Source organism: Mandrillus leucophaeus, unplaced genomic scaffold (genome assembly GCF_000951045.1).
Source record: "Mandrillus leucophaeus isolate KB7577 unplaced genomic scaffold, Mleu.le_1.0 Scaffold85, whole genome shotgun sequence".
Taxonomy (NCBI): domain Eukaryota; kingdom Metazoa; phylum Chordata; class Mammalia; order Primates; family Cercopithecidae; genus Mandrillus; species Mandrillus leucophaeus.
This window is the reverse complement of record NW_012109252.1, coordinates 264,040-278,593: the sequence shown is the minus strand read 5'-3', so window position 1 is coordinate 278,593 and position 14,554 is coordinate 264,040. Positions and strand designations below refer to the sequence as shown.

At 39.7% G+C, this 14,554-nt stretch overlaps 1 protein-coding gene across 1 annotated transcript in view; it reads right to left on the bottom strand.

Moving 5' to 3' along the window:
* Positions 1–12,727, bottom strand: part of CSMD1 (CUB and Sushi multiple domains 1) — a 666,897-nt gene extending 654,170 nt beyond the window's left edge. Inside the window, exon 1 of the mRNA XM_011968609.1 lies at positions 12,633–12,727. The gene's annotated coding sequence lies outside the window, so the exon portion shown is untranslated. The remainder of the gene's footprint in view (positions 1–12,632) is intronic.
* Between the last annotated feature and the right edge of the window lie 1,827 nt (positions 12,728–14,554).

Below are 14,554 nucleotides of genomic sequence, written 5' to 3'. Positions count from 1 at the left end.
AAAAAAAAAAAAAAAAAGAAAGGGAGTTAGAAATATATATCATTAATTCTGGGTTATCCTTGCTTTATTTGAGATGTTTAGCCCCACATATAAACACTAGGAGTCTCTCATAAAATTCAATGCACTGCTATTAAGAAGAGGATTCATACATTATTTCGCATGTAACTCTATGACTACCAGCCTGTGCTACACAAAGTCAAAGCTGCTAGTGATTCAGAGTAGGAAAACACAGTTTGCCCAGGCAGTGAAATGCACAATTCCTCTAAAACACAGCAGTCTTGGGATGGCATCAGATGGCAGGAAGTCAAGAAACTTGGTGTTTCATGCTAAAATCTCCCAGATGGTTCTCTGGAAGTTTAAGTATTACTGACATCCCCACCCTCAGGGCCCTGCCAACTCCCTTCTGTCAGCTTTAAATGGTACATAAATTCCCGTAATTCTCTTTGTGCTGCCCTGCTACAGAGAGAATTAGTCTCAGTTCAAGATAGCCGAAGAAGCTGGATGTGCCCCATCCACTGGAAAGGATTCCCGAGAAGACCTGGCTTAGTTTTCTCTGTCTCAGCCCACCTGTGGTTTGGAAATGGTATAAAAAGCAACCCCCCTCTTTCCTTGCCCTCCATCTCCCTCCCTCCACCCAAAACACACTCCTCCTAGCCCCCACCCCCTCCTCCCCTCCTCGACACACTCCTCCTAGCCCCTGGTAGCCACTGTTCAACTCTCTACTTCGATGAGATCAACTTTTTAAGTTTCCACATGTAAGTGACAACATGGAGGCGGGGTTGGGGTGGACAAGAAGAGGTTGGTTTGGGGTACGAAAGTCCAGTCACATAAGTGGAATCAGTTCCAGCGTTCGACAGCACTGCAGGGTGACTATCGTCAACAACAATTTGCTGTGTATTTCAAAAGAGCAAGAAAACAGGAACTTAAATGTCTCCAACACAAATAAATGATAAATATTTGAAGTGATGAATATGTTGATTACCATGATTTGATCAATGACACATTGTATACCAGTATTGAAACATGTACCTCATAAATAGGTACCATTATTATATATTAGTTAAACATTTTTTAAATCATTTTTTAAATGAACGAGTACAATCACATTGATAAAAGAGGGAGTCTGGGCTTTGCTGCTTACTCAATGAGAGTCTTGAAAGAATTGTTTAACCTTCTGTCTTATCCGTAAATGAGAATGATACTGATTTTCCCATGAGGTTTCTAGGATTAAACAATGCAGTGCAGGCAAGGTGTGTACTTCTTGTCAGCATCCAGCAGACACTTGATCAATGGCAGTTGTGTTCATTATTGTCCTCATGGTGACCCTTCATAAAAGCCTTGTCATGCCCACCAGACCCAGCCACATTCTGCCACCATTTGAAGTATTCTGTTATTGCAAATCTCACGAGTCTTTACAACCAGGAAAAAACTCATCCATCTTCTGTCTGACTCTGCAATTTCTAACTCCAATTTTATCTAAAGTGACCTCTTATCTTTTGAATTCCCGACACATTTTATCACTTGCACACTTCCTTCCCTATTGCAGTAGTAGTATTTTGCTCCTCTTAAGAAGTGTGGTTTTGACTAAATACTTAGATGAAGAAATTGTGGATGCTTGAGGAGTAAGGTGAGATTCATTAAATTCCAGGTGAGTAGCAAGCTGGGAGTCATGTGAAAACGATAGTGACAAATGTGGCAAGGAAAATTTCTGAAGCAAAACCCGTCAAAATGCCAGTGAAGTTGGCAGAGATATAAAATACTTACAGCAGAGCAACAGAGATTAACCAGTGTACCAGGAAAGTAAGCATACAAAACAGTGATGGAGAAACAGTCAAAAAAAATTTTTTTTTCGTGCATAAAATGGGAGAATAAGCTAGTGAGAATTTCAGGAGAATTTCTATTACCCCTGAAATAAAGCAACCCAAGCATCACAAGCAGATCTCAGTAAATTATTGACATCTGCTCTCAGATGTATGAAAGAGGGTAGAGTGAGTATTAAAAAATGAGAGACTGGGAATTTAAAAGTCGCAGTACAATAACTGATACAGAATAAACCAGAACATCATTAGATGTGATAAAATACAGAATTAACATTTACATCAATCAACCAAAGATGTGTGGAATGACTGTGCTGAAACTTTGAAGGAACAAAAGATGAAAAGATGATGAGAGAAAATTATAGATTCTCTAGATGAAAGCAAAAGATATTGAAGTTTGTTGAGAAATAATTATAGGCGCAGAATCAATAATTAGAAAAATAATGGAAGATACACTTTTACGACTGATTAAAGCATCTGAGAATGAAGTTAAAAGTGCCTCATTATGGCCCCCGTAAATGAAACAAAGCTGTATGAGAATAATAGGAATACGTCACCTCACAGAATTAACACTAACAACACCAGAAGAATTCTGTACACAAACCCAGAACAAGAAGCGGATTATGTTTGAGGAAATACAAATCAAAGTTAGTTTTGTCTTTTTTGGTAGCATGACAAAACCCTTTTGTGGTGGCATGGACCAACAGCACTACGAGCCCTGGACAGAAGGGAAAAGGATGTTCTGCTTAGTATGTTTATTCAGCAAAGAGGCTATTTTATGTGAGAAGGAAGAGAAAATATTTACAGATTTTTAAATGTCTCAGGTATTGTATCAACACACTCCTTATCACCAACTTGGCTGAAAGGTGAACTCCCAATAATAAGATTAATTTTAAAAACAGCTACTTAAGGAGGTTCTTTACAAATATACGAAAAAGAATGATCTCAAAAAAGTTATGTAAACCAGAAAGGAAGACGATTGAGTGGGTAAAAATACACATATGTGTATTGATTCTTACATATTAAACAATCTAATTAAACAAATGAAGAAAAGGCAACCGAGTCTCTCCTGGAGATGAGCCCTGGGGCTGAGATGTGGTCTCATAAGGCGGTGTCTCGTCGGAGACCAGGTGACAGGTGGGATGGACGACACAGGAAGTGCTACAGAGGCGCCTGAAACTCAAGGACTCTGAATACCCCCAGCCCCAGGATGAGCTGTCAGGGAGACTGCCCTGGGGGAGTGGGCACAGGTGAGCCAGGCTCTATGTCTTGCATCATCAGTCACAGACACCACTTAAGTGCCTCCAGTTCCTACGACCTGCTATTTCTAGACATCCAAAGAGACAAGGAGGCTTGCCAGAGTTTGCATGCTAACAAGAATACTGGAGGTAGGGGAGTAAACATATGTTTGCACATGTCTAGAGAGGAGAAGGTGCCGAATGGGAAAATACTCACATTCTCACCACTGGTCGTGGCCAGAAATGGGGAATAAATTACTTGCAGTCACGCTTCCAGTGACATTCTCTGGAGCAGCAGTTACACAGATATTTTACATTTCATTCACGGCTTCATCTTTCACTCATCTTCAATCACACTTCTAAATATCTCTATGCCTCCCAAGAAAACAAGCTAATATTTTTCTTAGGAAAACTTACATCTGCATGTTCAGTAAGTTTCTGGAATAAACTCCAAATTTTGGGTGTCATGAAGATAAAAGAAAGGAGGCAATGATTGATTATAAAGGAGATTGCAAGAGAATTCAACAAGGTTACCCATGTTTGGCTGTGATTTACTTCCTTCATACCTGGATTTTTTTTTTTAATGCTTTTTAATGTCTTAACTTTTAAAAACACTATAAAACTAAAATAAATATAAAGGTGTAATGGCACTATTTGGTGTCGGATAATTTGAAATTAAATGTTGGCAACATCACTTAATAAACATGTTGATGTTCACACTTAACTAATTTAGGAAGTTTTGCCTATCTATGATACAGAGTTTCTAATATACATTTTCATCACAAGATGTTGTAAGGATTGAACAAAAATATATACCAAGTGCCTAACATAGAGCTTGGTGTCATGGTTACAATTTTATAAATGATAGTAACTGTTATGATTATAAAAATCATAGAAATTGAATAAACAGAATTTACACAGTAGAAAAGTAGTGATTTAAGTGTTTTAGAGGGAAACTCAATTGTGAATCATCACGAAATCTGTTTTATAAAATTAGGTAAACTATACAATATTTTTTTTTGTGGAAGTAAAAAGGAAACTTCTGCCTTTACTCATTACTAAAAATATTTTTTTAAAGAAATAGTAAAGTTAAGATTAAGAATGAAAAGATTCAGATGAATGAACTAATGAACACACTTATTTCGGTGACATTTGAGAAAATTTTAAATTCACTGATTTATTCAATCACTCCTTCAGTCGGTTTTAGTGTGGAAAATTTCCTGTGAGTTTTATGTAATGAATATTTTATTTTAAAATTAAAAGCAAATAAAATTATCATTCTATTTAGACTGAATAGAGGACAAAATGCCTCTGTAATGCTCCACCACCTACGCTTTTCCCACCAGGGAAAGAGACACATCAGCTGTCACTCCTACACTGGGAAACTGTGACAAAAGTAACCAGTTACAGCCATGAGAGAAGAATGATCCATGGACACTTGCACACAAAAGAAATTTTTAAAAAGTCTCAGAACTTAAAATCCTCTTATGCTGAGCATTTCTGAGCTCAGACTTAAGCGAGAATATATCAGTGCAAATCCCAGCTTTGTCTCTTGCCAGCTATTTGACCTTGGGCAAGACACCATGTCACCAGTCCATGCACCAGTTTCCTCCTCTTTAACTGGGGACAAAATTAATGTATGCTCAGTAGGATTCTTATGAGAATTTACTCTAAGTATTCAGTAGACAAGGTCATCCCAAAAGTTTCTATATCAAGAAAGTGATTGGTTTGGAAATCTGGGCAATTACACGAACAATATCATCTGGACCCCTTTACAAACACAGAGATAAAAGGAGATTAAAACATCGTCAATGACTGAAGAATATATTTAAGCCTTTCCCCCACCCATAGTTATATTAAACCATTTTACATTCATTGTTTCTTTAGCCAAGTCAATTTTATCATAAGAAAACATAATCCATTGCTATTAAACAAAATTTTTGACAATTTTCTCAGGACAATGTTTTGGTGATTCTGCCTTCCATAGGCACAGAGTCTTGCACAAGTCATTGAACTATTTTTCATTTCAGCGTCCTCATCTTTAAAATGAAGACGATAGACTATTCTACCAAGATTGACTCTAAATTTTATTCAGTGCCAGTTTTCTATAACTGTTTCTATGTTAGAAGCTATATCTAGTGGATATAACAGATCTAATATGGGAAAGAGAAGAAGCTATAAGATATCTTCAGCCTAACAAAAAGAAAACAGATGCTTAACTATCTTCAAGTGCAGGGCTATTTGCTTCCTGTTAATTAACAGAATAGTCAGAGTGATATTTTGTTCTATAAACCAAGGGGTCTGCCTGAGGCCTTCCTTCCTGGGCCACAGGTCCGTCACCCCACCAGTCAGGTGTGAGGCTAGCTGTTCGGGAAGCAATGATCAGGTTGGACCCAACTCCGTGGCCATAGCAATGGGGAACTCATGCCCCAGTGAAGTGATGAGGGCAAAGCTTAAGTTGCTGGCATTTCGCCCTCTCCCATGTGCAGTTTCTTAATTGGTAAGTGTGTCAAAAAATTGCAAATGCATCTCTCCAATTGACGTATACAAGTCGCGTATCCACTTCTCCCCTCTACATCAGTGAAACACCGGGAAGGATAAAGAGAATAAATCCATTAGGAGAGAGTAAATGATTCCCACCTGAACATAAGGACATGCATTGACAAGGAATACACATCCATGTATTTGCTTTTGTGAAAACACTGAGGCAAGTAGGGTGTGCTGTACTGTGGGGCTGGACATCAGGCAGTCAGGAGGAGAAGCGGCCGACTCCTGCCTTCTGCACCGTCTCCCCTGCCTGTAGCCCACGCTCCGCACTCCACATGGCCTGCCCCTGTCTTCCCATTCCCCAGTCACAGGAAAGAGGAACACAGCTGGAGCTAGGGGGAGGACAGTAGAGAAAGCAGATGTGCACTTGAAGTCCAAATGTCTTTTGAACGCACGCTCTGTGGCTGATTTGGCCTGGCATGGGGTAAGTTACTCAGCCCAGTCCCCTCACCCTCAACATCATCTTAGAGGGTCTCTGAGAATCAGGTCTTAGGAAAGAAAACCTAGAAGATCTTTAAAGAGGTTAAATGAAGCAACATTTGTCATGTCCAGCAACGTGTGTCACTACCTGGCACAAAATAATGCCTCAAAAAATGCTGGTTACTCTCTTGCAGAAGAATAACACAGAATTTAAAAAATCGCATTTCAGATTATGTAAGATATAGAGGCAGGATAAAAAATTCCTTACTTTTTAATGATCGCCATTGAAACTGGTGTGAGATGGTATCTCACTATGGTTTTGATTTGCATTTCTTTAATGACCAGTGATGATGAGCTTTTTTGCCTATGTTTGTTGGCCACATAAATGTCTTCTTTTGAGAAGTGTCTGTTTATCTCCTTCACTCACTTTTTGATGGGGTTGTTTTTTTCTTCTAAATTTGTTTAAGTTCCTTGTAGGTTCTGGATATTAGCCCTTTGTCAGAGACACATGCACACGTATGTTTATTGCAGCACTATTTACAATAGCAAAGACTTGGAACAAACCCAAATGCCCATCAATGATAGACTGGACAAAGAAAATGTGGCACATATACACCATGGAATACTATGCAGCAATAAAAAAGGATGAGTTCATGTCCTTTGCAGGGATATGGATGAAGCTGGAGACCATAATTCTCAGCAAACTAACACAGGAATGGGAAACCAAACACCGCATGTTCTCACTCATAAGTGGGAGTTGAACAATGGGAACACATGGACATGGGGAGGGGAACATCACACACTGTGGTCTGTTGTGGGGTGAGGGGCTAGGGAAGGGATAGCATTAGGAGAAATACCTAATATAGATGACGGGTTGATGGATACAGCAAACCACAATGGCATGTGTATACCTATGTAACAAACCTGCACGTTCTGCACATGTATCCCAGAACTTAAAGTATATATAAAAAAATTACTTAACTGGCATGTTATAGATTTGGGAATGATCTGTACCTATCCTCCAAAAGAAGAGAAGTTTTACTCAAAATCTGTGGCCAGTCGGGCACGGTGGCTCATGGCTGTAATCCCAGCACTTTGGGAGGCCGAGGCAGGCAGATCACTTGAGGTCAGGAGTTTGAGATCAGTCCGGTCAACATGGTGAAACCCCATCTCTACTAAAAATACAAAAAAAGATTAGCTGGGCGTGGTGGTGGGTGTCTGTGATCCCAGCTACTCGGGAGGCTGAGGCAGGAGAATCGCTTGAACTGGGAAGGCGGAGGTTGTGGTGAGATGAGCTCACTACTGCCCTCTAGCCGGGGTGACAGAGTGAGACTGTCTCAAAAAAATAAAACAAAACAAAATAAAATAAACGTAATATGCAATTTATTATCACAGAATTTGCATTTTTGTTGGAAAGTCAAATTAAAAAAAAAAAAACTGCTGTTATATGATGATTTTTGGTAAATTTTTTACCTGCAGTTTTACAGTCACAGTGAGGACTCATGGGTTTGCAACGTTTCATTTCTCCAGACCTTGCTCCCTGGGCCTTCCCCATCACTGTGGCTCCCGTATGTGGCCCTAGAGACTTACTTTTGCTTTGTGATGTGACCTCCTCGTATTTCTCATCCAGCCTGGACTGTGGCCCCACCCACCCTCATAGCACCAAACATGTCCTTGGCAGATCTTCTTACTATCCTGGCAGAGACGAATCTGTCCACCTAATTCACCACCACGCCTCGTGGGTCCACGTGCAGAACCACACTGCTCTCTCATCTGAAGGGACACGCTGGAAGCGTTCTTGAAGACGCAGTGCTGAGTTCAGCAACTTCTTTGTTCTATACCCACAGCCTCAGCCTCTCCCCTCATACAGACTTCAGCTCAGAAATTCAAGATGACTTGTGTGTCTCTCCCATAGACAGGCTTTTGGTGCATAGAATTGGATTTGTGTATTTGTAATCCTGATCTACGTGCCCATGACACCTAGGGATGCTGTAAGAGGCATAGAAAGAATGATCACTTGTGTGTCTCTCCCAAAGACAGGCTTTTGGTGCATAGAATTGGAGTTGTGTATTTGTAATCCTGATCTACGTGCCCATGACACCTAGGGATGCTGTAAGAGGCGTTGAAAAGAATGACCGCATGAAGGGCCGGGCTGGTGGGCGATCCACAGCAACAGGAGAAATGAACAGCCCTCTCCTGCAGGAACCTAAGGTTTTTCTTTTTAAGACAGAGTCTCATCCTGTCGCCAGGCTGGAGTGCGGTGGCACGATGGTACCATCTGGGCTCATTGCAACCTCTGCCTCCTGGGTTCAAGTGATTCTCCTGCCTCAGCCTCCCAAGTAGCTGGGACTACAGGTGCACGCCACACCCGGGTAATTTTTTTCATTTTTTAGTAGAGACAGGGTTTCACTGTGTTGGCTAGGATGGTCTCAATCTCTTGATCTCTTCATCCGCCTGCCTCGGCCTCCCAAAGTGCTGGGATTACAGGCATGAGCCACCGCACCCGGTCTTTTTAAGGAGGAGGATATAACACACAGGCCCATTGTTTAACCACGGAGAGCCACAGAGAGCGAAAAGATAGCACGAAGTCTCCGCCCCTATGAAAGCCATTAGCATGCGCGAGTGATCATTTAAAAATGCATTTGAGGTTTCAGAATTTTCCACTTCTAAAATGGATCTCTGTGCTTTTGTGGTCATTGTCTAGCCCTCCTTGGGGTGAATGCACGGAATTATTCTGTTTTTTATATGTCTTTATGGATTCAGTTATAATGCCTAGACTTTACTCTGGGAAACTTCAGGGAAAAAAAAAATAGTTACATACTAATCTCCAACTTTAATAAATCCCCTTGTTTTCACCTATTTAGAAATTCTTCTGTTTTTGTAAGAGGAGTATTTTCTGAGTGAATAAATCCAGAGGTAAGTCCTGGCTTTGTCAGTTGCCCAGATTTTTTGTTGTTGTTGTTTTGTTCTGTTTTTTTTTGTTTGTTTGTTTGTTTTGAGATGGAGTCTTACTTTGTTACCCAGGCTGGAGTGCAGTGGCGCGATCTTGGCTCACTGCAAACTCTGCCTCTCAGGTTCAAGCATTCTCCTGTCTCAGCCTCCTGAATAGCTGGGATTACAGGCCTGTTGTGGGACTTCACTTCACCTTGTGATCGTGTGAATCAATACTCCTTAATAAAATCCTCTTTATATATACACCTATCCTGTTAGTTCTGTCCCTCTGGAGAATCCTGATTAATTCACTAATCCTATGCAATGCCCCAGAAAACATGATAAAACTTACTGCTCTGCCACCGTCATCTAAGACAGTCTACCAGCCAATATGCCAGCATGTCCACAAAACATGGACACTTGGAAACGTAAGTCTACTGCCCTCATAGTCTGTGTGTTAGTTACCCTAACAGGTCAGCTGCAAAGTGCACCTTCACCAAACACATGAGAAATAGACAGCATTTTATTTATGTAATAGAGTATAGAATAAGAAAACTGCATTGCAGATTTGGAGAGAAGATCCTGGAGTACGAAAAGGTAGATAAACACACAAAGGTTATAACCACAGAATAATTCAGGCCAGAACATAAGAAGGGACCTTTAGAAATGAGAGTAGGTACTTGTAATAAGAAAACAGAGAAGGCAGCAGATTGCAATCCAGGCCTTCTTTTCATAGTACAGAAAAATAATTTTCTTATAATAGCACACATTTCTCTTAGGAACACCCTGTGTTCTTCAGTTTTTCCAAGCATCACTCAGTCCTCTTCTCTTGGCAGACAGGAGGCTCAAATCAATCTCTCCGTAATCACTTCTGTCTCCCGGGAAGCTGTGTTAGCTTGTTCCCCAATCCCTCATGAACACAGGCTCTTGTCTGAAGGGTCCTAAACAAGAACGGCTTTCTTAGAGTCGCTTTCATTTTCTCAGGAAGCCATTATAAATGGTGCAATATAGAGACGTCCTCGGTGCATTGTGGCTAGTCGATATTTTTGGCTAGGTATCTGATCTCCCTCGTGATGTTGTAAGTCTTCAGGTACTACATACCTAGTGATAAAACATGTGGTCTCTTGGAGCGATTACCTAATGTCTTGCAGATGTGGTGTTATCCCCATCAGCTCACTGGTCATCCCACTGAAGAATCCATGCTGATGATTCTAACCACTGGCAACAGTACTAACCTGGTCCTCTTACAGTACCTTCAGCATCATGTCTATAATGTTGAATTAACAAGTAAAAATAATTTGTGAGGATCTTAAACTAGATCAAAGGTTTTCATTAATCTGCACTGAAAATGTATAAATTTAAGGATTTTTCTTTTTTTTTTTTTTTTTTTGAGATGAAGTCTTGCTCTGTTGCCCAGGCTGGAGTACAGCGGTGCTATCTCAGTTCACTGCAACTTCCACCTCCTGGGTTCAAGTGATTCTCCTACTTCAGCCTCCTCAGTAGCTGGGGCTACAGGCACGCACCACCACACCTTGCTAACTTTTGCATTTTTAGTAGAGATGGAGTTTCACCATGTTGGCCAGGCTGGTCTTGAACTCCTGACCTCAGGTAATCCACCCACCTTGGCCTCCCAAAGTGCTGGGATTACAGGCGTGAGCCACTGTGCCCGGCCAAATTTAAAGCTTTTTTATGATGGCCAACGTAGTCAACATGTGAAGTGCAAAAATTGGTGACAGTTTCAGCGATGATGACATGTCACTGAATTCAGGGGCCACGATATCTAGACTGCCATCATTCGGAGTCATTTATTGCATAGAAACACCTCAGCCATGATGTTTAAGGTTATATGTAAACTCATCATAATGTAACATGAAAAAAAATACTTTGTTCTGACTAAAATATCAGATAAGGGCAGGAATAGACCAACTCAAGAATTCTATAATCTATCTACAGCAGGATGATAGCACACAATGCAATAAGGAGAATTATTACCTGAATTTAGCTGTCCTGATACATTCACTAAAAGTCTAAAATGTTTCCATTTTTATTATGTTATAGTTGATACTTTGCTAACAATACTGTCTTTATCACCAATATAATAAACTGTGTAATACTCCACTCTCAAACTCACATTCATCCATCACAAGTGTTTGCTCAGTGATGTGATTCTAGTGCTGCTGAAGACCCAGGACTCACTTCCCGAGACAGCTTCCCAGACAGCCTGACCATGGACAGAGCTCAATGAAGACAGCCTCTCTGGAGTTGAGTAATTCTGAAATTGTTATTAGTTCATTGGCATCAATTAGAGAGTATTCCAGGTAAATATTACATTTGGCCCATCTATCTCCAGAAATATTAGACTTTCAGTGGTGTCCTGGAGCCGGCTTGTACCAGCTTTGTAGAGCAAACTGTGAAATATTCAGGAGTTGTTCAAAGTCGTTGTTAAATCATTAGTAGCTGGAATCATCTACGGAGTGAGTATTTAAGCCATCAAATGTGGTAAAGCCCACAAATTAGCTGGCTGGCTAGCACAACACTGGGCTACACATCCCCTAGTATTTCTGAGGCTGATTAGACATTTATTGAATACATTTAGAAAAGCTATGTAAAGAGTAATATTAGCTCCAAACCTATGGCCACTGAAATTCAGCCCATTTGTTTCCAGGCCTACAATCAGGAATCGCATGTGGCAAAGTCCTCTATTCCAGACAATCCAAAAGTTAGAACACTGAAGATATCTCCCATAATTTTCATAAATTAACTCATCTACTATATAAGAAACCTTCTTCCATATCTCCTATCAGTTACTCCTCAAATTACATGGCTGTAAACTTTAGGACTATTATAATTGTAAGATAATCGAAAGGGATAATATTATTCAAGAAAACATCTGAACTGTTTCTGGAATTGACTAAAAATGGCTTTAATGACAATGACTTAAAAGTAGTGTTTCACAAATAAATGATATGCTATAGTTGGGGGAATATTCTTAAATTCTATTTAAGTGTATTTGTTTTTAATGTGATTCACTACTTTTTTCAATGCTAGTCATATCTATGCCAGGATACATTTCAAACTTGTTTTATCATATTTGTAGGTATCTTTTGTTAATATCTTTTGAAGCGGAATCATGATATTAATACTATACTTTCAGTAAAAATAATTGACTTCTTAATTTATATCACACATGATCCTTTAGTGATTAAACTGTAACTTACAGTAGGAACCTATATTATTAACATAAACAACATATTCCTGATAATATCTAATGATTTTTTGAAAAATCAGAGAAATATAAGAAATTTTTTATTGTTTATATCTATATGCTAAAGGCTGCCCAAGCAAATGTATTTGAATTGATAAATATTATTTGAATATATGAAAGTGCTTTGTTAAAATAAAATTTTATACTAAAATTAAAGCCTAACATTTAGTCAAATTTATAATCCATTGACTATATTTGACATCTAACTTTTCAAAATAATAATATAGTTAATGAACATTTTACACATTTAAAAAATCAGTCATTAATGTTATAATTCATCTTGAATACATGTCAAGGATCAAGAAGGAGTTATGAAAGTCCTATTCTCTATGAAATTTTAAAGATTTGAGGAAATTAAATGTCAAGTACGTTTGACAATCCTATTTGTCCTTAATATAAATAAGAGCACTGTACCTGCTTTTTCTGGAGTACGTGGTGTAAATAATGATATCTGAGCTGATGCTGGCATGCTGTTCCATACACTCACGCAGCTACAGATCACCACTGTGCAAGATCAATGAAAACTAAGGCTCTGTATGATCTTGACAATGTTGGTGAAGTTTAGACACTTCATGACAAATTTGCTAACTGGAGATTTGCAAGAGAGGAATATACACAATTATTTCCGTTTGTTCACAAGTACCACTGGAAAAATAAAAAAAAACAGTTTGCAGCAGTTCAGGAGAATGAGAAAGCAGGAACATGCTCTCCCATTACCGTTTGCAGCAGTTTAGAATGTTTCCAGTGGAAAACTTACTACTGTGGCACATGAACTTGGCAGGCCAATGGAAGAGTACAGACCAACTTGGAACAAGTCGATCATCACATACTCTACGACAAAATGAAGAATGTTCAGCATTCATTAATTCATGTGTATGCCTTCCCCATCGAGTTCATTGAACAACTACTTTCTGAACATGTAGGAAGCGTCAGTCATTATTCTGGGCATTGGAACTGCTGATTGTCCATATGGAAAGAAAGCTGGACTTCACTGTGGGGAAAATTAACTTCTCATGGCATATCTTGAAATACTGTTTGGTTACAGTTGAAGGCTAAAATGATAAATAATAGCATATATTTGAGTGATGCATACTCAGTGCCAGTCACTGTTCTAAAGGTTAAAATTAGTAAGTCTACTCAATTAACCCAACATCTCTGTGGAGATGATCCTATTAGAATTTCCTACTGTAAAGCTGGGGAAACTGCAGTGCAGACAGCCTGGTTACTTGACTGTGGTCTCACAGAAGGAGGAGGAACCGAACGTAAATCTCTGCATTCTGACCTCAAAGACCATATCCTTATCCACTAATATTGTCTCCAAATTTGAATATAACTGTTCTGGAAAGGGACATCCTGCAGCACTTGCAAAGCATAAGACTCATCAGTTGTGCGTAGGTTTTGAGCTCCAGTAAATGCTAAGTTCTGGGATTATAAAGAATCCGAAGATTAACATATAACAGATATAAAAGATAACATCAACATATCAGATGCCTAGATTTCTTCAAAGTTGCAAAACAACTTAGTATAATAGAAAAACACTGGGATGTGTCAAAAGCCCTGGATTGGAGACTAGTTTTCAAAATCATCTAGCCAGGCCTGGTTGAGGGAGTCATTGGAGTTGCCATTTCATTCTCTGTGAAGAGACTGTAGTATCTGTGCTACTCCTCTCACAATATCACTGTGAGAAGCACATCACATCATCAGGTCATGTCTGCTTGAAAATCTTTCGGTGGCCACAGAAATTTACTCAAAGTTTTAGAGGATGTTTCTCTTTGTTGTTGCTGTGTTTAATTTTAATTATTGTATTTTATTTTCCCATAATTTATTAGGGTACAGGAGGTATTTGGTTACATGAGTAAGTTCTTTAGTGGGGATGTGTGATATTTTGGTGCATCCATCACCCCAGCAGTGCACACTGCACCCTGTTAGCAGTTAAATGACTAAAAGCAGAACTACCATTTGACCCAATAATCCCACTACTGGGTATCTACCCAGAGGAAAGGAACTCATTGTTTGATAAAGATACTTGCACACACATGTTTATAGCAGCACAGCTCACAACTGCAAAATCGCAGAACCAGCCCAAATGCCCATCAATCAACGAGTGGATAAAGAGGATGTTTCTGTAAGAATGAGGGTGAAAACACAGAAAACAGGGCACTGGCTGGGTGTCATGGTGAGCAAAGGAGCTGGTGTGGTGTCAGATCAAGGGGACACTGGAACCGGCAGCTCCAGGGAAGGGGCACCTGGCTGCCTTCTCAGCAGAGGAGGGAGGCCCTGGTGTGGCTGGCTCCCTCCTGCAGTGCTGCTCCTCATGCCCATCCCTTCTCATGTCC